The sequence below is a fragment of the Apium graveolens genome, chromosome 5, assembly GCF_009905375.1.
Source record: "Apium graveolens cultivar Ventura chromosome 5, ASM990537v1, whole genome shotgun sequence".
Taxonomy (NCBI): Eukaryota; Viridiplantae; Streptophyta; class Magnoliopsida; order Apiales; family Apiaceae; genus Apium; species Apium graveolens.
Genome location: NC_133651.1, coordinates 216458057 through 216481744, shown reverse-complemented (window position 1 = coordinate 216481744; position 23688 = coordinate 216458057). Strand labels below are relative to the sequence as shown.

The following is a 23688-nucleotide window of genomic DNA, read 5'->3' as shown; positions in this document are numbered from 1 at the left end:
CGGTCAAAAAGCAGGACTCCTGACCGAAAGGGACAAAAATCCTGGTCGAAAAATTTCTGATCGAAAATTGTATAAAAAAAAAAGGAAAAAAAGAAAAAAGGAAGGGGTGAAAATCCTGGCCGAAAATCGACCAGAATTCCTGATCGAAACATTCCTGCTCGAAATTAAGTCGACCAGGGCAATATAGGGGTTAATTCGACCAGGATCCTGGCCGAATGGATTCCTGGTCGAAATCTGTATAAAAAAAAAAAAAAAAAAAAAAAAAAAAAAAAAAAAACGGGGGAAGGGGTGAAAATCCTGGCCGAAAATCGACCAGGATTCCTGATCGAAACATTCCTGCTCGAAATTCAGTCGACCAGGGCAATATGGGGGTTAATTCGACCAGGATCCTGGCCGAATGGATTCCTGGTCGAAATCTGCATAAAAAAAAACAGAAATTAAGGGAAAAATCCAAAAATTAGGATAAATCCCAGAAATTAAGGGAAAAATCCAGAAAAATTAGGATAAATCCCAGAAATTAAGGGAAAAATCCAGAAAATTAGGATAAATCCCAGAAATTAGGGAAAAAATCCAGAAATTAAGGATAAATCCCAGAAAATTAGGGAAAAATCCCAGAAATTAGGGAAAAAATCCAGAAATTAAGGATAAATCCCAGAAAATTAGGGAAAAATCCCAGAAATTAGGGAAAAAATCCAGAAATTAAGGATAAATCCCAGGAAATTAAGGATAAATCCCAGAAATTAAGGGAAAAATCCAGAAATTAAGGGAAAAATCCAGAAATTAAGGATAAATCCCAGAAATTAAGGGAAAAATCCAGAAATTAAGGATAAATCCCAGAAAAATAAGGAAAAATCCCAGAAAAATTAGGGAAAATTCCAGAAATTAGGGAAAAATCCCGGAAATAAGGGAAAAATTCCTGGAAATCAAAATAATTCCTAAATAAAAGGAAAAATTCGTTGTAAACGTGTAGGTCGCTCCACACTTTACGGAAAAACGAAACCCTGTAAGGGAACAAATGGACTTAACTTCTGCGAAACCTATTCAATGTTTCCCAAAAGTTGGGGGGCAAATGATAGGGATAAATAAATTATGATTGTATAATTAAATACTGCATTAATTGTACAAGCTGTGGGCTGCTAGGCCCAATAAAAAGATATATGATATTCAGACCAGAAAGGTTAAGCCTGATGGACCAGATCAGGCCTGGTGGAATAAAAAAGGCCCAAAAGCCCTGATTATTAATTAATTAATAAGGGAGAAATCAGATGCTGAAAAGAGTCCCGATAAGGATATAAATCCTTAGAGATTAGCCTCAAGGGGACCTAAAAGGATAAGGAATCAGCTTCCTACTTCCTAGGACTCCTAAGTCTATCCTAATTCAGAGGCTTGTCCACCAAGTCTCCTATACCAAGTCCAATTCAAGGACCACCAACATCTATATAAGGGGTCTCACCCCACAAATCAGAACTACGTTTTTTGACTTGATCCTTGGCAATCAGCAAGGTACGTAGGCATCTTGTTAAGGCAGATTGAGTCACGAAACACAAGAGCAGTCAAATCGAGCCTTGGAGCTCACGTTCCTTAGTATTAAATACAGCAATTATATATAGTAGTTTTAATCCATAACAAGTTTAAACTTTAAGAATGTATAGGGCATTATATTTATTCATAATAATTTATTTAATATAAATTATATTGGACGATAATCAGGATCAAGGCAGGGATATCCTAATCTTGACTCGCCCCGATTCATAATTTTTTTTATACTTTTCCCCGTTGCTTGATATGTGGCATTTTATACCACTTAGAGCGTCTTAAAATGGCTTAAATTGGTGTCTTGAAATCAAGTATTTTGTGTATTTGATGCGTTTTTCTAGTGTTTATGCATTTCAGGGTTTTAGTTGCATTTCGGGGGAGGAATCATCAAGAATAAGCCTTGCCATGTGTTCACCATTGCGAGAGGAAAGAAACGGGCAGATTACGGCGAAGAAACGGAGCGAAATCAGAATTTTTCCAGTAGAGGTCTGAGCGCCCGCTCAGCATTGCTGAGCGGCCGCGCAGCAAGCTGAGCGCCCGCTCAGCTATGCTGAGCGGCCACGCAGGGTCGGGAAAAAAGATAAATTATTTTAGGACTTCTACTTCTGTTTGGTTTCCACTTCTATGTAATCTGAGTTTTATGGGACTATTATATAAGTAGATTTGAGACGTTTTCACAAAGGGGGATTGAAGAAGATTGTGTTTTTACGCGAGGAGCGAAGGAGATAAGGAAGAAGACCGATTAGCACACCGCAACGAAGAGGAAGCATATATTCTTGTGATTCTTGTTTCGTTGTAACGTTGGATGCTAGTTTTCTTGCTTTGAACTTATTTACTCTTGTGACGTACTCTGTTTTAATATAATTAGTTTAGTTATTATTTTCTTGTGTTTGTTTATCATGATTTCATATGAACCCATGATGACGATAAGTGCTATTATGGGCTAATCGTGATCATGGGGTTGCAACGGATTTATTATGGAATTCTTTAGTTAATTGTTTAATACTTTAGTGTGTGATGATTGCATGATATCTAGTATTGGTTGTGCGTATTCGTCTTATGTGTGTCGCGAACATATAAGATAGGGTGTTAATCTCTTGTGAAGCGACGGTGGATCTTGAGATTTAGAACTTGCCATGCTAGCATAGGTTCATGTACGTTGTGCATGATTAGTGGGTAACTCTAACAGTTTTATTTGCCCTATGTAATCAAAAGGAATAACTTGTGCTTAAATCGTTGTGTTGTCAATTTCTATAGATATATGGGAACTCAACATAATTGATGACTATTCAACTTCTATCTTAATTGTGGATGCTTGGTCGAATGGTATTAGTACAATAAAAGTTGGCTTTTATCAGTTTCGTATTATTCGATTAATATCATCACTGTCTCATGCTAAAGGTAATAATAATGGCTATAGAAGGAAGTAATAATGAAGTTGTGATCTCATGAGTGTTTTATTATTGATAAATTGAAGTGTTAGTTAAGTGATTAATTAAGTAGTTAATTATAGTTAATATTTAATCAACAATTTTAAGTGTTAGTGTCTTAACATTGAGAAGTAATCATACATTGGTGAGTGAGTTTAATTAGACAATAATTTAGTCTGAGTCTCTGTGGGAACGAATCTGATTTATATCTTATACTACTTGCGAACGCGTATACTTGCATGAATATTAGCGCGTGTTTTCGCCCTAACAAGTTTTTGGCGCCGCTGCCGGGGACTCGGCATATTTGTTTAGTTTATGTACTTACCATCATTGGTCATTAGGACTCAGTGATTAGGACGTAGTAGTTACTTATTTTTTTTTTCCGGTTGTGTTTCAGGTACTTTAGCAAGCGTTTATGCAAACTCGTTCTCGTGCTCGCAAGAGGACTTTAGATACAGCTGAGGAGACAGACGAAGTTCTTGATATTCCGGAGAAGTTAGATTTTGAGGATTCGGATTCAGGAACTGAGCAGAAAGAACCAGTAAACATGGGAGATCGTATTGTTCAAGCTGATCCAGCTCTTATGGATTTTTCTCGGCCTAAAATTGATGACATTCAGTCAAGCATCCTTCATCCGGCTATTCAAGCTAATACCTTTGAAATCAAGCCGGGCACTATTCAGATGGTACAGAATTCTGTTTCTTTTGGAGGAGCGGCAACTGAAGACCCCAACATGCACATAAGGAATTTTGTCGAGATCTGCAGCACTTTTAAGTATAATGGCGTGACTGATGAGGCTATCAAGTTGAGGCTTTTCCCATTTTCACTGAGGGACAAGGCTAAAGACTGGTTACATTCTGAACCAGCTGGGTCCATCACTACGTGGCAAGATCTTGCGCAAAAGTTTCTGGTGAAGTTTTATCCGATGGCAAGGACTGCTGCTATGAGGAGTGCTCTTACTCAGTTTGCGCAGCAATCTACAGAATCTATGTGCGAGGCTTGGGAACGCTACAAGGAAATGTTGCGAAAATGTCCACATCATGGAATGCCGGATTGGATGGTGATCACTGGTTTCTATAATGGTTTGGGGGCCCAATCTCGGCCCATGCTCGATGTAGCAGCTGGAGGCGCCTTATGGGCTAAAAGCTATACTGAGGCGTATAATCTTATAGAGACGATGGCTGCAAATGAGCATCAAAACCCAACTCAGAGGATGACGTCAGGCAAGGTAGCAGGTATTCTGGAAGTTGATGCAGCCACCGCTATTGCAGCCCAGCTCCAAGCGCTATCAATGAAGGTTGATTCTCTGGCTACGTATGGAGTTAATCAGATAGCTATGGTTTGTGAGCTTTGTGCAGGTTCTCATGCTACGGATCAGTGTTCTCTTGTCAATGAATTTGTTCAGTATGTGAATAATTATCAGCGACAACAGCAGCCTGTGCCAGCGACCTATCATCCTAACAACAGAAATCATCCAAATTTCAGCTAGGGGAATAATCAGAATGCTATTCAGCCACCATATCAGCAAGGAGTGAGTAAACAGTTTAACCCACCTGGATTCCAGCAACCACAACAGTATGCTACAAGGCAATCATATCCGCAACAGGGAAGTGCAGCTGCACCTACTAGTGCTAATTTTGAGGAACTTAAGCTGTTGTGCAAGAGTCAGGCGGTTTCTATCAAGACCTTAGAAAATCAAATCGGTCAATTAGCCAATGCAGTGCTCAATCGTCAACCTGGTACTCTTCCCAGTGACACGGAAGTACCAGGCAGGAAGGAAGCTAAAGAGCAAGTCAAGGCTATTACCTTAAGGTCTGGAAAAGTAGCTGATTCTGAAAAGGCAAAAGAAGTAGAAGCTGAAATTAGAGATGAAGAATCTAAGCAAAAGGAGAAAGCGGCGGAACCAAGGAAGACTACTGTTGAACACACTCTGCCTGAGGCTAATACAGGGGAGAAACAGCTCTATCCTCCACCACCTTTTCCTAAGAGATTGCAGCAATAAAAGTTGGATAGACAGTTCGGGAAGTTTCTGGAGGTGTTCAAGAAACTTCACATCAATATACCTTTCGCGGAGGCTCTAGAACAAATGCCTAGTTATGCGAAGTTTATGAAGACTATTCTTTCAAGGAAGGTGAAACTGGATGACCTTGAAACCGTTGCTCTCACGGAAGAATGCAGCGCTGTTCTGCAGCAAAAGTTACCACCAAAACTGAAAGATCCAGGAAGCTTCACCATTCCTTGCACAATTGGCAATCTGACGTTTGACAAGTGCCTTTGTGATTTGGGAGCAAGCATTAATCTGATACCGTTGTCGATTTTTAAAAAGCTGGATCTGCCTGATCCAAAACTCACATACATGTCGCTACAATTGGCTGACCGTTCCATTACTTACCCAAGGGGCATAGTTGAGGATGTGCTCGTCAAGGTGGATAAGCTCTTCTTTCCAGCAGATTTTGTTATTCTGGATTTTGAGGAAGATAAGAAGATTCCCATAATCTTGGGAAGGCCTTTCTTGGCTACGGGCCGTACTTTGATAGATGTACAAAAAGGTGAACGTACTATGCGGGTCCAAGATCAGGATGTGACCTTCAACGTATTCAAGGCAATGAAATTCCCTACAGAAGATGAGGAGTGCTTAAAAGTGGATGTGATTGATTATGCGGTTACTTCGGAACTCGATCACATGCTAATGTCTGATGCATTGGAAAAGGCCTTAGTGGGGGATTTTGACAGCGATGATGAAGATAGCAATGAGCAATTACAATATCTGAACGCTTCTCCCTGGAAGCGAAAGCTGGACATACCATTTGAATCTCTTGGTACTTCTGACCTTAAGAACGCTGAAGGGAAGCTCAAACCATCAATAGAGGAAGCACCTACCTTGGAGCTCAAGCCATTACCTGAGCACTTGAGGTATGCTTTTTTAGGTGATTCATCTACGTTACCTGTTATTATTTCATCTGACCTTTCAGGTAGTGAGGAAGACAAGCTCTTAAGGATTTTGAGAGAATTCAAATCGGCTATAGGATGGACCATAGCAGACATCAAGGGGATAAGTCCTTCATATTGTATGCATAAAATTCTGCTAGAGGAAGGTAGTAAGCCAACTGTGGAACAGCAGCGAAGACTGAATCCCATCATGAAGGAGGTGGTGAAGAAAGAAATTCTGAAATGGCTAGATGCAGGCATCATTTATCCTATTTCTGATAGTTCGTGGGTGAGCCCCGTACAATGTGTACCTAAGAAGGGAGGTATCACTGTGGTCGCAAATGAAAAGAATGAGCTCATCCCTACTCGAACAGTTACAGGATGGAGAGTATGCATGGATTATAGAAAATTGAACAAAGCCACAAGGAAGGATCACTTCCCTCTTCCATTTATTGATCAGATGCTTGACAGATTGGCGGGTCATGAGTATTTTTGTCTTCTGGATGGTTATTCCGGGTATAATCAGATTTGTATTGCACCAGAGGATCAGGAAAAGACTACCTTCACTTATCCATTTGGCACGTTTGCTTTTCGCAGAGTTTCATTTGGGTTATGTGGCGCCCCAGCCACCTTTCAGAGATGTATGATGGCTATATTCTCTGACATGATTGGAAATAACGTCGAAGTGTTCATGGATGACTTCTCCGTCTTTGGACACTCATATGATGAATGTTTGAATAATCTGTGAGCCGTACTCAAAAGATACGTGGAAACTAATTTGGTGCTCAATTGGGAGAAATGTCATTTTATGGTGCGTGAAGGCATTATCCTTGGGCATAAGGTCTCTAGCAAGGGTCTGGAGGTGGACAAGGCCAAGGTGGGAGTCATTGAAAATCTTCCCCCACCTAATTCTGTGAAAGGAATCCGTAGTTTTCTTGGTCATGCGGGTTTTTATCGGCGATTCATCAAGGACTTTTCAAAGATATCTAAGCCGTTGTGCAATTTGCTTGAGAAAGATGTGCCTTTCAAATTTGATGATGAATGTTTGGCAGCATTCGAGACTCTCAAGAAGAGTTTGATCACTGCACCAGTTATTACAGCACCAGATTGGACAGAACTGTTTGAGATGATGTGTGATGCGAGTGATTATGCGGTAGGTGCAGTTCTGGGACAGCGCAAGAAAAATCTCTTCCATGTGGTCTACTATGCGAGTAAGACTTTAAATGGTGCCCAATTGAACTACACCACTACTGAGAAGGAGCTTTTGGCTATAGTCTTTAGTTTTGAGAAATTTCGATCTTATCTGCTTGGTACGAAAGTAACAGTATTCACTGATCATGCAGCTATTCGCTATCTGGTTTCCAAGAAGGATTCGAAGCCGAGACTCATTCGTTGGGTACTTTTACTTCAGGAATTTGAGTTAGAGATCAAAGATAGAAAAGGTACTGAGAATCAAGTAGCTGACCATCTCTCTAGGTTGGAGAATCCCGATTCTACTTCACAAGATAGGACGTTAATCAATGAATCTTTTCCGGATGAGCAGTTATTTGCAATTCAGGAGGAAGAACCATGGTTTGCAGATATTGTAAACTATCTCGTCAGCAATATAATGCCTCCTAATTTGACATCCGCTCAAAAGAAGAAGTTTCTGTATGAGGTGAAGTGGTATATGTGGGATGAACCATATTTGTTTAGACAGGGAGCTGACCAGATCATCAGGAGATGTATCCCGTTCTGTGAGACGGAGGGGATATTACGAGACTGCCATTCCACGGTTTATGGTGGACACTATGGTAGTGAGAAGACGGCAGCTCGTATTCTGCAAGCAGGTTTTTTCTGGCCTACTTTTTTCAAGGATGCTCATCAGTTTGTTTTAAGGTGTGATCAGTTGCCAAAGAGTGGGAAATTTGTCAAGGAAGGATGAGATACCATTAAATGTGATGCTTGAAGTCGAGGTCTTCGATGTGTGGGGAATCGATTTCATGGGGCCTTTTATCTCGTCTTGCAATAATCAGTACAATCTTGCTGGCAGTCGATTATGTCTCAAAATGGGTCGAAGTTAAAGCTTTACCGACAAATGATGCAAAGGCAGTGCTAAATTTTCTTCATAAGCAAATTTTCACAAGGTTTGGAACACCTCGGGTAATCATAAGTGATGAAGGATCGTATTTTTGCAACCGTAAGTTCACTTCTATGATTCAGCGTTATAAGGTGAATCATCGAGTAGCTACTGCTTATCATCCGCAAACAAATGGTCAAGCGGAAGTGTCTAACAGAGAGATAAAGCGCATTCTAGAGAAGGTTGTTTGTCCGTCAAGGAAGGATTGGTCTTTAAAGCTCGATGAAGCTGTTTGAGCTTACAGAACAGCATACAAAACTCCACTTGGGATGTCACCGTTTCAGTTGGTGTACGGTAAGGGATGTCATCTACCTGCGGAGCTTGAACATAAGGCCTACTGGGCATTGAAGAAGTTGAACCTGGATTTAGATGCAGCTGGTAAGAAAAGAATGCTTCAGCTTAATAAACTTGATGAATTTCGACTTCAAGCGTACGAAAATAACAAAATGTATAAGGAAAAGGTGAAGAGGTGGCACGATAGGAAGCTACATCCAAAGTTATTTGTGCCAGGGCAACAAGTTCTCTTATTTAACTCTCGGCTCCGACTTTTTCCTGGGAAGTTGAAATCAAGGTGGTCTGGACCTTTTATTGTCAAAACTGTGTTTCCACATGGAGCGGTGGAAATTTTTGAGAATGATCCGGACCAAGCATTCAAGGTTAACGGTCAGCGGTTGAAGCACTACTATAGGGACATGGCAAACCGAGAAGTGGTTAGTGCCATTTTGTTGACTACTTGAGAAGGGTACGAAACGTCAAGCTAATGACGAAAAAGAAGCGCTGCGTGGGAGGCAACCCATGAATTGTTGTTACAGGAACCCTTAGAAGTTAATAACCTATCCAAAAACACAAAAAATCAGAAAACAGGGGCTGAAATTTTTTTTTTCCAGTGACCCCATGAGCGCCCGCTCAGCTTTGCTGAGCGACCGCGCAGCAAGCTGAGCGCCCGCTCAGCTTTGCTGAGCGACCGCGCAGCAAGCTGAGCGCCCGCTCAGTTTTGCTGAGCGACCGCTCAGGGGTCGAGTACCAGAATTTTTTTTCAGTTCAGAAAAAAAAAACACAAAAACAGTTTTAGCCCATAAACCCACGATTTGTTCCCACTACCCCATCATTTTACTTCTTAATTCCCAAACCCTAATCTAATCCATACCCTATATATCCATACACCTATCCTACATATCTCCCACAAAACTTCCTACACTTAAACCCTGTCACAAACATCAAAAATCAGTTCTTACACACTTTTATTCACGAATCAATGGCACCCAAGAGAGCACGCACTATTGACAGCAGCAGCACAGTTCCTACTGCTGATTCATCGAGGGGTATTGCTGCAAGGCCTCGGTTAACTGACAGAGCTGTGGAGGAGGAGTACACTAGGTTATTGGGGAAGCCGATTCTGAAGGAGAGGGGGTTTTTACCATCAGGGAGGGATGGTGAGTTGCTGCCCATGATTGCAGAGAAGGGGTGGATAGCTTTTTGTGAGTCACCCGAAGCAGTACCGATGAGCGTTGTTCGCGAGTTCTACGCGAACACGAAGGCCGAAAAGAATGGATTTTCTGTGGTCCGTGGGCTGACGGTTGATTATCATCCTGCGGCGATTCGCCATGTGATTGGACAGCGAGAGAGGAAGCCCGAGGAGGAGAACTGGAATGAAAAGACTGCTGAGGATTTTGACTTGGATTTGATTTGTGCGACTCTCTGTAGACCGGGCACAGTTTGGACCTGTAGGACCGGCACTAATGAGTATCGTCACTTTCCGGCGATCGCCATGAACAGGTATGCCCGTGCATGGAATGCATTTATTTATGCTAATATTTTGCCTTCTTCGCATGCACACGAGGTCACAGTTGAGAGAGCACAGTTGTTGTGGGGAATTCTGAATGAGGAATGCTATGTGGACCTTGGTAAGTTTATCTACCAAGGAATTCTGAAGTTTTTGAGGGGAGCGAAGCATATGAACATTGCTTATGCATCTACGGTTACGAAGCTATGCCGAGCAGTGGGAGTGAACTGGCCGGCTCATGAGCAGTTGCAGTTGCCAGCAGCTCCGATTAATTCTGGCACTCTGAATGGGATGCAGGAGTGGACCGGTGGTGAGCCTGAGGAGCATGGGCTGGGTTATCGTCTTCCAGGAGGGCGTCCAGCACGAGGTGCTACTATAGCTAGGCCAGGACGTGATGAGGCTGGTTCTTCGAGAGCTCAGGAGGGTGCTGGGATGGTTGATGCCCAGTATAGGAGACTTTCACGGCGGATGGATGCCATGTATGAGACGCAGAACAGGTTTGCTCAGGAGCTCACCCTTGCGTTAGGGACTGCTTTTCGAGGCCTTGGAGCTGATATCCAGTGGCCAGTTTTTGGTGAGGACTCTGCATACCCGCCGCCTGATACTCCACCCACTGAGGATGATGATGATGATGACTCCGAGTAGGTATACCCTGTGTTCCTTTCTACTAATTTCACTGAGGACAGTGAAGATTTTTAGTTTGGGGGTGGTAGTTAAGGAAAATTTTGTGTGTGTCATTTAGTTGCATATTCATGATAGTTTAGTTCATATAGTTGCATAATTTATGCCATATAGTTTTTTTTGTTATGAATGTCATGTAGCTCATGCATTTACCATGATCCCTTTTACAATGATTTATCGACTGAATTGTGATATTGATGCGAGTGTAGTGATAGCATTAAAGTGATATAAAGTTGTGTAGGTTGATATGCATGCTAGAAACAATTGTAAGTCCACTAAGTCTTAGAGAATGCGTAAGGGCTAGATTGTTGTTATGATTTGGTTGTTTTCAAGGTCAATCTGCTTATTATGCTTAGAATTCGATTATAGGTTCTTAGTGATGAAGGCATGAAAAAGAAAAAAAAATTGGAGAAAAAAATATGGAAGTTGTTGCTAGTTGTGGCTAGGCATCAAATGGCTAGTAGCCGGCTCGCATATGGTGCGAGTAGTCTAGGGTTGAGCAAGATGTAGCGAAACGCACTTGCTCAGAAGTTATTAAAAAAAAAAAAATTTGCATAATTGATCAAGAGTGGGCTCTTTGGTATTCGAGTTATTAAGTTCTGAGGGGACTTTGTGCCTAGTGACCTAAGGCTTTTAGAGTCTGGGATCCGCTAACCTAACACTCGTTACATGGATACCAGTGTATAAGTCTTTTGTGGACCTCACTCATTGCACGGTCAAATAAGCATTTGAGTTGTAAATAAAAAGCACGATTCCGTAGTAAGCTCCAGAGTTCTTGTAGTGTTGTATATCACTTTGTGCCTAGAATTTTTTATTCTTTGTATAATCGTAGGATTGCCTTGAGGATAGTCTAGTCATAGTGATTGGTCTAGTTCCGAAGCATATCTGTTAAGCATTTGCACACACCACGTTTCTGGCTGTATGTCCGTTTGCATGAAGTTTATTGATCTTTAGTTGTCTAACTGCATTCGTTGAGATGTGACAATTTGGTTGGTTAATTGTAGTAAGGGGGATCGCTGCATTTTCATATAGATTGCATTCATGCATGTTTTTATTTGTTTTTGAGTCTGTGACGCTTGAGGACAAGCATCGATTTAAGTTTGGGGGTGTGATAAGTGGCATTTTATACCACTTAGAGCGTCTTAAAATGGCTTAAATTGGTGTCTTGAAATCAAGTATTTTGTGTATTTGATGCGTTTTTCTAGTGTTTATGCATTTCAGGGTTTTAGTTGCATTTCGGGGGAGGAATCATCAAGAATAAGCCTTGCCATGTGTTCACCATTGCGAGAGGAAAGAAACGGGCAGATTACGGCGAAGAAACGGAGCGAAATCAGAATTTTTCCAGTAGAGGTCTGAGCGCCCGCTCAGCATTGCTGAGCGGCCGCGCAGCAAGCTGAGCGCCCGCTCAGCTATGCTGAGCGACCGCGCAGGGTCGGGAAAAAAGATAAATTATTTTAGGACTTCTACTTCTGTTTGGTTTCCACTTCTATGTAATCTGAGTTTTATGGGACTATTATATAAGTAGATTTGAGACGTTTTCACAAAGGGGGATTGAAGAAGATTGTGTTTTTACGCGAGGAGCGAAGGAAATAAGGAAGAAGACCGATTAGCACACCGCAACGAAGAGGAAGCATATATTCTTGTGATTCTTGTTTCGTTGTAACATTGGATGCTAGTTTTCTTGCTTTGAACTTATTTACTCTTGTGACGTACTCTGTTTTAATATAATTAGTTTAGTTATTATTTTCTTGTGTTTGTTTATCATGATTTCATATGAACCCATGATGACGATAAGTGCTATTATGGGCTAATCGTGATCATGGGGTTGCAACGGATTTATTATGGAATTCTTTAGTTAATTGTTTAATACTTTAGTGTGTGATGATTGCATGATATCTAGTATTGGTTGTGCGTATTCGTCTTATGTGCGTCGCGAACATATAAGATAGGGTGTTAATCTCTTGTGAAGCGACGGTGGATCTTGAGATTTAGAACTTGCCATGCTAGCATAGGTTCATGTACGTTGTGCATGATTAGTGGGTAACTCTAACAGTTTTATTTGCCCTATGTAATCAAAAGGAATAACTTGTGCTTAAATCGTTGTGTTGTCAATTTCTGTAGACATATGGGAACTCAACATAATTGATGACTATTCAACTTCTATCTTAATTGTGGATGCTTGGTAGAATGGTATTAGTACAATAAAAGTTGGCTTTTATCAGTTTCGTGTTATTCGATTAATATCATCACTGTCTCATGCTAAAGGTAATAATAATGGCTATAGAAGGAAGTAATAATGAAGTTGTGATCTCATGAGTGTTTTATTATTGATAAATTGAAGTGTTAGTTAAGTTATTAATTAAGTAGTTAATTATAGTTAATATTTAATCAATAATTTTAAGTGTTAGTGTCTTAACATTGAGAAGTAATCATATATTGGTGAGTGAGTTTAATTAGACAATAATTTAGTCTGAGTCTCTGTGGGAACGAATCTGATTTATATCTTATACTACTTGCGAACGCGTATACTTGCGTGAATATTAGCGCGTGTTTTCGCCCTAACATTGCTCGCCTTGTACTTGCAAAATTTCCCGAATCCCCGACCCGAACGGGGATGGGATTGTATCGGGGATGGTGCAGGGTAGGTGAAATGCCCATCCCTAGCTGTCCGACCATCTCAACTAGTATATATATATATATATATTATTAAATTAGTTAATTGTGCGGTACGTACAAGGCCGCAAATAAACAGAGTCGTTGGTGAAAAAATTCGGGATAAACATGTTTAAGTGAACTTGTCTCAGTTCATTTCCTTAAACAAGCTGATCTTGAACATGAAAATGAGCTCATATGAGTAAATGATGTTAGGCACATGACATGTATATACCATCATAACAAGCCTACTCAAGTGGCAATATCAATTTACATGGTTAAAGGAATTCTACCATTTGAACTAGTGATAGGTTTCTTTTGTACATGTCTTATTTGCCTTCTAGACAACTCAAAATTCTATAAGAGCTTAGGAATTTCTATGTAAGAGTCATGCATATAATAGTTATAAAATAAATGGTTTAAGTTCAATGAAGATTGTTCAAACATCAAATTACAGAAAAGAAGACGTTTAGAGTCAATAAGTTGTAGGAATATTTCTAAGTTCAATATCGTGAAGTCTAGAAGAGTTATGTAGTGAAGTCCATCAAAGCCAAACAGTAAAGTCCAGGTCAACGCCATATTCTGAAGTTCAAATTTGGTCTATGCTGAGAAGTCCAAATTCGTTCAAGATCGTGAAGTCCAATTCTATACCAGATCGAGAAGTCTAACTGTAACACCCCAGTCCCACATCGAGGAGATTTGGGACTTCTGTTCAACTTATAAGGCAAAGTACTACTACTATGTGCACCAACAAATCATGATCTTTTAGGGGCCCGTGGTGGGCTAGTTGTTATCCAAGTTGGCTGCATTTGGGACAGTAGGCTTCGGCTTATTTTCGAACTCGTAATCGGGACTTGACCCGGTTTTCAAAAAAGGCTCGGGATTTAACCCGTGTTGTCACATATGGTATCGGATCTGACTCTCATAATCTTGATGCGTCAAGTTGCCGGAGGTGGTGACACGAAGGCTGGTGGTATTATCCCACAATGGCAACAGGTTCGGAGGTGGGGACATGAAGCCAGTCGGTATTATCCTACAATGGCTAGAGAGAAACGATCCAGACCTAAGGGCTTTCTGCTTTGGGCCTAATGAGGACGTCAGGAATTTTAGTGGGGGAGTTTATAACACCTCAGTCCCACATCGAGGAGATTTAGGACTTCTGTTCAGCTTATAAGGCAAAGTACTACTACTATGTGCACCAACAAAGCATGATCTTTTGGGGGCCTGTGGTGGGCTAGTCGTTACCCAAGTTGACTACATTTGGGACAGTAGGCTTCAGGTTATTTTCAGACTCGTAATCGGGACTTGACCCGGTTTTTGAAAAAGGCTCGGGATTTGACCCGGGTTGTCACAATAACTTTGTGTTATACCGTAAAGTCAATAAAGATGTTATATCGTGAAGTCCAGAGTTATTCTAAATCGAGAAGTCTAAAGTGAATTGTATCGTGAAGTCAATCAAAACAGAGTTCATGATATCATTACTTAGCTATTTCACAACAAGACAAATTAAGTTACAAATTATCAGAAATGAAGAAACAGAATCACACACCGTATTGTACATGAAGGTGATCCATGTATCAAGTTTACAGCTAAACTTGGAGAAAAAGAAAAGAAGAAACACACAACAAAAGATGGGGATCGTATAAAAGAATAAAGCGGTCCTCAAAAAGTTACAACGTGACGCCTTGCATAATAGGACAACTTACTGTAAATGGGTGTGTACATAGTGAGTATGTTGTTTTATATATAAAGTGTACACCCCAGCTTCTGCAAGTGTGTAAGAAATAGGAGATTGCATTGTAATATCTTTTCTCTCTCTATAAGCTGAACTCGAGAACTTGTTCTTGAGATTATTTTTCTTTGAAGCTGTAGCACAATTTCTTTATTTTATATAAAGTAAATTGAGTTAATATTTTGTGTTCTTGCATAATTACATTTCTGCAGCTAGTTTCATGTTTTAGTTGTCAAGTTTTAAAAATATATCGAAAGTTTTTCAGCTAGTCATTCACCCCTGCCTAGTTTTGAGATCCTTGTTTTCTAAAAAATAAGCCAAACAATTTTTTTTTTATTTTTCCGGCTTGGACTACGCTCGTTTTGATCGGAATCATCTCCGACTCGGCTCGAACTTGGCTAACTCGGCTCATATAAAGTTTATATACAGTCTGTTATAAATAATAAATTATTAATAATCTCTTAAATATTTTTATTAGTAAATTTTTCTTTTCATATATAATAATTTAATAATTTAGATATTTTGTTTATATTTCTAAATTGAATACTTAGTTTTTTGTAAGTAAACTATCAAAAATTATTTTCAGGATCTATTCGTCCCCGATCCTTCACATTTTCATAAACACCATTAAATAACTTGAAATTTATAAAAACCAAATTTGAGTAAAATATTAAGAGTTCGACATAGACAATTTAAAAAGTAATGTACGGTTTCTAAATTTATGAATGTCTCAATAATTTGAAAGGAAGTTGGATATATTCTTGAAACTCTACTTCAAAAATAAAATGATATTATTATATCTTTATTATATAATATACATAAAGGAATATTATCCAATTTTTTTGGTAGTCATGGTCCTTGTACAACCAATTTAACGAGGAACGTTAGATTTTTAAATAAATTGATTTAAGCCGTTGTAACTAAGATAAAAGAATATTCTACTACCAATGATAAGTAGGTATTTTAAATATCTTCTATATATAATAGCACAATAAGGGGATAATATTTTGAGATTAAAAAGTCTCATTGAAAAGACTAAACTACCCCTGTTTTTAATATTTATATAAAAGTTGTGTTTTGTGGGAATCGAACTCGGGTTGCTTCATTCTTCTGTACAACCTCGTACCACCACACCATATTGTCACATGTGTTTTTTATCGTACACATAATATGTAACTGTTCTAAAGGAGTATTTTATTTAACTTTAAAGATAGCTACTTGAATTCCGCAAAAAAAAATGATAGTTACTTGAATATTTGTACAATCTCTTCTATATATAATAGGAGAACAAGGGTATAATTTCATGAGATTAAAAAGTCTCATTGAAAAGACTAAATTACCCCTGTTTTTAATATTTATATAAAAGATGTGGTTTGTGGGAATTGAACTCAATTTATTTCATTCAACTACACAACCTCTTACCACGACACCATATTGTCACATATGTTTTTTATCATACACATAATATGTAAGTGTGCTAAATAAATATTTTATTTAACTTTAAAGATACTTACTTGAATTCAAAAAAAAAGGATAGTTAGTTGAATATTTGTACAGTTAATTTTAAAAAATTGAATTCCAGATATAAAATTAGGCATAGTACATAAATGAATTATTATCCTATTTATTAATCATTTTTTAGTTTGAAAATATATCTCAAATATTTTTAACATATTTTTTTATTATAAAAAGTAATTAAAATGTACATATATAATTTTTAAAAAAATATTGAAAATAGAATCGCTTATATATATATAATCTATATTGGTATTACATATTTAGATAAGTTCGAATTATAATGAGTCAATGCATTTTAGAACTTGGACCATTGTTTAAAACTTGAAATTTGACTACATGACCCGGCCGAAAAACATCGTCACATCCTACGTTTAGAAAATATAAATTACAAGCTCGGCGAGAATATCTTACTAATAATGTGAAATTTTTTGATATCTTATGTTAATATAAATTAATGTGTTTGAGGTCTTTATAGGATCAAGTCAATTGATTATTTATATTAAAATTACTAACTTCACTTGTAACGCATTATTATTTTTGGGATTTTTCCCGATTTTAAGAATATTTGAAATTTGAAATGAGATCTCACGAGATTTGTTAAAACTATAATGATATATTAAATCGATTTATTTTTCATTTTTCATTTTAAAAAAACTAGCTTTTTAAAAAGAATTCTTTTAGATCAGCAATATTCATTGATCAAGATAATATTGTAAAAATATTTTGAATTATTCAAATAAAAGTTATATCTATACTATACTATAGCATTTGATTCAATGCATTTTATATTATTTAAGGAAAAAAACATATATTGTTCAATAATTTGAAGGAATCGACCAATTCAACTGATTTTTATAAAACTTTATCGAAGTGAAATTTTTTAATTTTAGGAGAATAGTATAAAATGTTATCAAATTATTATATGAAAAAAATATTAGAGTCGTTATGCAAGAAACGTAAAAACGGTTTAAATAACGATATAAATACAATATTTCTTTCGAATTCTTGAAATAAATCATGAATATCAATAATTGAAAGGCATATGTCATAGCCTATTTGTTTATTCGAGGATTTAACTCAACTCAATTAAGAATGTAATAAGTAAATAGTGGATCTATCATCAGAGAGATCTCACAGAGTAACATATGTCAAAGGATTAAGAAGCATTGTTCATCTACAGACTTGATGACTTAATTCACTGGAAGAAGCTCAAGCAATTGATCAAGCCTCAGTGATATAAATCAAGATTGTGGATTTAATCAAGTGACAGAGATCTCGTCAGGTATTCAATTAATTACAAGGATTTAGTCTGAAGAAAATCAAGAGTATCAAGGTCAAGGCATGAAGAAACGTCACGGAAGTTAGTCACTCATGAACCAGACAGTACATCGAGTGTCAACATTGAAGTAGTGGAATTGATTCATATATTTCAGTGATTTTCAGAAGATATACAGAAGAATGGATGCTGCTCAAGATTAGAATTAATTCTCTATTAATTAATTAAGTCATATAATTTAATTAAGAAAATAAATTATATCTTCAAAGATTAATTTATTTGATTAATTGAATTAATTGATTAATTAATTCTGAATTAATATTAAGAATATTCAGAATTTAAATTGGTTTAATAATCTGTTTTAATTCAACAAGACAACTGATTGTATTAGTATGACAATCGGTATGACAATCAATAGTCATACCGAAAGTCATGCTAATTCAAAAGGATTGTCTTACCAGAATTATTATAGGATTTAAATCTATTTATTTTCAGCAAAAATAATCTGATTGTCCTACCGAAAGTCTTGCTAGTTCATTCTGATTGTCTTGCTAGCTCTAAAGATAGTTCTACCGATTTTCTTGCTGAGCCAAGGGATTGTCATTGCAGTTCATTTCCATTCGGCTGTTTTGATAAAAGAAGCAGAAGACATTCATTCTATTAAGATACAGAACACACAAGTCAAGAACACAGCAGAAACAAAAGCAAATCATTTCATTTTTCATCTGCTTTATTCAAGATCAAAATTCTAGATTGTAAAGTTAAATCCAAACCTCTAGAATTATTTATCTTGTTCTTGTGTAACAATCAAGCGGATCAAAATCCCTAGAACTTAATCTCAAATCGCTTATAGCATTTGATCTTTTTTATTGCAAAAATAGAAAAAGTTCATGTTGAATTTATTCTAGATTTGTGATAATTGATTTGAGATTAATCCCTTGTAAACGATACCGTTGTTGTAATACCTTTCAAGTTTAATAATAATTTTATTTAACTTGAATTTTGTTTCACTTTTTTATTCCGTATTTTATTCGATTAAACGGTAGTGTTTGTATTCAACCCCCCTTCTACAAACATATTGAGACCTAACAATTGGTATCAGAGCCTTCTGATTAACGAACAAATCAAGATCCTAGACTTTTGTGTTTCTTTCACTCCTTGAATTTTTATTTATTCAAAAATTCATAATGACTTCACAAAAAGTTGGAACCGTTAAAATTCCACTATTTGATAAAGAAAATTATATCATGTGGAAGAAGAAGATGCTATTGTTTTAACAAGTTGCTAATCCCAAATATCTGGAAGTGTTAAAGAAGGGTCCAAAAATTCCAATGGTTATTGAACCAGAGGTAATAGAAAATGATGTGGTGATCACCAAAGCTAGAACTTATGTAAAGAATCCTGAGGATTTTTCTCCTGCTGAAAAAGAAGAAGCCTCCCTGGATGCTAGCCTTCAATTAATTTTAGTAGATTCCCTTGATCCCTTGATGAATAGACATGTGATGAATTGTAAAGATTCCAAACATATCTGGGAAACTATTGAGGTTATTAATGAAGGCACAGAGGAAGTTAGGGAGAACAAGTTAAAAATCCTAACCTCTGAGTATGAATACTTTAAATCCAATCCAGGAGAAGGAATCACTGAAGTGTTTGAGAGGTACAATGCATTGATCAACAACCTGAACATTAATGGTAAATAATATTCCATCAGGGAAGTCAACAAAAAGTTCCTTTTAACACTGCCAACTCATCTCGAACATAGAATCACTGCCATAAGAGAAGCAAGAGATCTGAGTGAGATTTCTTTGGAAAGGCTCTATGGTGTGTTAAAGACTTATGAGTTGGAGCAGATTCAGCAGAAGGAAGTTTACGGGAAAGGAAGAGTGGTCAGCACGTCTACTGCTCTAGTAGCTGAAGATCAACAACATCAACAATCTCAACAGTCAGAAAGAATGGTACTATAACGACTCGTGTGTTTTTGAATTATTTAAATATGTGATTATTACGGAAATTATTAAATAAATATGTGTATTAGTTTTGACCGCTCTGTGTTGGTTGATTATTATATAGGTGTAATTTATGATATACAGGGTTGTTCGCGTAATTAACTAAGGAATTGCATTGAATTGTTCCACTTTTAAAAGTGAATTTAATGCAACTTTATTTGTATAAATATTTGAAGTGTCTCTAAAATTATTTTTATGATTTTATAATTACAATAATTATTTTTAGGATTTTATAAAATTAAGAAATCAATATTTTATTAATTATTTATCTTTAAATGATTTTCTGAATGCTTTTATTTGTAAAATCCATATTTAATTCTAGAATTCTTCAAAAATTATGAAACTCATATTTATTTAAGTTTGGAATATTCCGAGAATTTTAAAATTATTTTGAAAATTTTCGGGATTAATTTCACCCGTGCGTTGTTTCGTTAATTGTTAAAAAGCGGGTACCAGTTGCGATTTAGAAATCGTTTAAAAATTTCGAAATTTATGTTTTTATAAACTTCGGGATATTTGTAACATTTTAAGACTATTTCCGTAATTTTCTGAATTTATTTTAAGTACAGCTTGGTTCGTTAATTATAAAATGCAGGTATAAGTCGCGTTTCAAAATTTATTTAAAAAAATTACAAAATTCATGTTTTATTAATTTAGGGATATTTATATAATTTTAAAACTATTTTGACAATTTTCCGAGTTTATTTTTGTGCTACTTGGTTCGTCAAAATTACAAATATGGGTCGAAAAATCCGGCGTACAGGACACGTGGTTGTTAATCAGAAGTATGTATTGTTATATTAGTGTACGTGGCAGTAGCAGAATAAAAGAAAAAAATATATATATAAATATACTAATCAAAACCCCGACCTCTGTTACTTCCTATCTCTCAATTCTCTCATCTCTCTCTCTCTCTCTCTCTCTCTCTCTCTCTCTCTCTCTCTCTCTCTCTCTCTCTCTCTCTCTCTCTCTCTCTCTCTCTCTCTCTCTCTCTCTCTTATAATCCTCTATTATTTCCCTCTGTTCTACTTTCCCCTTCTTCCTCCTTCCCGTTCTTCTTGTTCCTGTTCTTTCTCCTTCGGGTTCTGCCGGTTTTCCGGCGACTCCGCCGCCGCCTTGGTAACTTCCGGCCTCGTTTGTTCCTTTTCCGATTATGGGCTTCAGTTGTGTCTTGTTGACTGCATGTGTATACCTTGTGTGTATATATGTAGGTGACTGTGTACGCGATTTGTGTGTGTGTGTGTGCAACCGCGTGTGTGGGTGCGTGTGTTAGTGTGTGTTGTGCGCGTGAAGCGCGTGGGTTATGGTGGTGATGTTTGTGTTCTGTGGTTCAGATACTGTTGGAATTTTAATGGGGAATTTTGAATTTTTTTGGCAGGAATACTTGATTGATTCGTGAAATAAATTATTCATGCGGAAAATGATTATTAAATTAATCGGTAGAATTCGTGATGGAAACCCGAAATAACCGGGCACCTCCGAATTTTGCCGCCGTCGACGGTGAACTTGGTGAGTCGACGGTGGACTATGATGAAATGATTCTGAGTCCTAAAATAAAATAAAATAAAATAAAATAAATAATATTTAGTATATAAAATTGATTTCTTGAAATGAACAATGTATTGTGTTATATCAAATTGGATTAACAGATGGGATTGTGAGTCGTAAATGTTGGATTGTGTGATTGATTGATTGTTGTTATTGGTTTGATGTCGATTGTATTCGACAGGTAGTCCTATAAACCAAAGAGACGCTGCCCGATTTTCGGGGCATATCCTGTAAAATATCAGAAATACCAGTCGAATGTATATAGTTCTATAATTATAAATAAAATATTTTGTAAAGTATAACTGGCAACCTGTGTCCTAAAGCGACGAGTATATGTGTTTTCCGAAAATTATTATCGAGTTGAGTTTTGAGTTCGTAAACTCTGATTGCTATGTGTATGGTATTAAGAGGTACAATTACGAGTCGGGTCATGATATCGTATGCGTAGGTGGTTAGCGAGGATATGTCAAGCATAACTGGGTGTCTAACATATAGTATTTCGACCCTGTAGGTTTTAGTCGGGAGACCGAAAGTGGGCGTTGGACTAAAGATAACATAGTGGTCAGTCGACGAGCTCAGTAGAGTTTTAATAGAAAGACCTGAGTGTCAAAGTCGAATCCAATCAGATCTAGTGGTTGGACGTTAGAGCTTGAGCAGCAGAGTCGGTTCAGAGTTGAACGGTAATAGTTGTAAAGCCTTGTAAGGCAAGTATTTCTGAACTTTTCTGCAAGATATATATTACCAATATTTGTTTTTGAACTGTTTTATAACATGTCGCTATTATCCAAAATAACTCCTGTTTTACATTACAAGAGCTTTAAACCATTGAACCTTGAACCCTGATTTTTCTTGATCTTGAGCCATAAGCCTTATTTTTTTATAACCCATCCTTTGTTGATCATCAGACACCAAACCATACAAATATAATACTACTCTTCAAAAGTATAACTACCAAACACCAAATACTGAAAGAGAATGATTTGAAACACTAAAACTTTTATATTCCAATCATTCTTTATAACATCCAAGAACCATATCCTGAAAAATCATTACAGATCAAATACCTGATCATTTTACAAACCGGAAAACCGTTTCTTATACATAACCTGATATACCCTTGTGATATCCATGAGTTTCCTTACGTTTTTATGCAAATGTTTAACCATTATTGATTATGATCTTGTTTTACTGAATCATATTATTATCATATTGAACGGCTTTAGGATTGGATAGTTTTTATATATGTGGACCAGATTCGTGGTGAGACCATACCAATGGTCAAGTTAGGCCAATGTGTGCCTTGGATCCAGTAATTAGAGCAATGCTGTGTGCTTGCTCGGAGTTAGTGCGTGACTGATCAGCAGCCTAACCTTGGTTTTTAAAACTTAAAATGAATATCCAATTCTAATGATTAGTTAAAAAGAAACTTGATTCCTTTGAATCATCTCATTTGATCATTGTTTAACCTCAGTTATCACTATTATGACTTGCTGAGCTAATTAGCTCACCCTTGCGATTCTTTTATATATTTTACAGTTGACAAGAATAAGGATGATAGTGAAGTTCCTCAGTCCAAAGTGCGGGCTAAGGTTCCAGTCGAGTTGGATCAAACTAGCAAAAGTTTCATGCGGTAAAGAGATAGTCAGATTATAAGAATGATTTTATTATCAATTGTAAGTTAAATTAGTTGGGATTTGGTACGATGTAATAAATTAAGGTTGTGGCTTGTTTTCATACTTTAACCTGTTGCGATCCGTGGTTTTGTGAAGCAGGGTCATTATAAATAATATTTCTTATACAGGTTGATTTATTATGTTTGTGTTGTGGACCCCAATCTTCTGACCCGGGTTTGGAGGGCGCCACAGGTACAGTCTTCCAAGGTTGAAGAAAATGTGATAGTAGCAGAATTTGATCCTCCTACTACAAATGAATCAGGAGATGATTTTTATTCCTTGGAAGAACTGGAGCAATTGGAGGATGAGTCAATGGCCCTGATTGTCAAGAGATTCTCAAATGTCAGATTCAAAAGGAATCCCAAGTTCAAGTACAAGTCCAACTACAACAGATTCCAGAAAGGTGGATCTTCATCATCTAACACCAGCAGTGGTGGGTACAAGACAGGGATGGTTGATCGAAGCACCATTCGATGCTTCAACTGTAATGAGTTGGGACACTTTGCCACAGAATGCAGGAAGCCAAAACAATTTAGGAAGAACTCTTATGATTCTAATCAGAAGAGTAAATCTGAAAGGGCTTACCTGGCAAAGGGAAGAAGCTGGGATGATACTGACAGTGAAGATGAAGAAGTTGGGAATCTTGCTCTCATGGCTAGTGATGCAAATACCTCATCGTCAAGAAAAGAGGTAAAATTTACTGATGCTGAATTAGTTTATCATCTAGGAGGTTCCTTAGATTGTGCTCGTCGTGATAATGAATTGTTAAATCAACAAATCAAAGACCTTGAGAAAGAGGTCAATGA

The 23688-nt window shown here is 37.2% G+C and overlaps 1 non-coding gene across 1 annotated transcript; it reads right to left on the bottom strand.

Annotated features, from left to right (window-relative positions):
* Positions 1 to 3906: 3906 nt before the first annotated feature.
* Positions 3907 to 4013, bottom strand: LOC141662780 (small nucleolar RNA R71). The gene has a single exon (XR_012550872.1). It is a non-coding gene; the product is annotated as a small nucleolar RNA R71 (small nucleolar RNA).
* Between the last annotated feature and the right edge of the window lie 19675 nt (positions 4014 to 23688).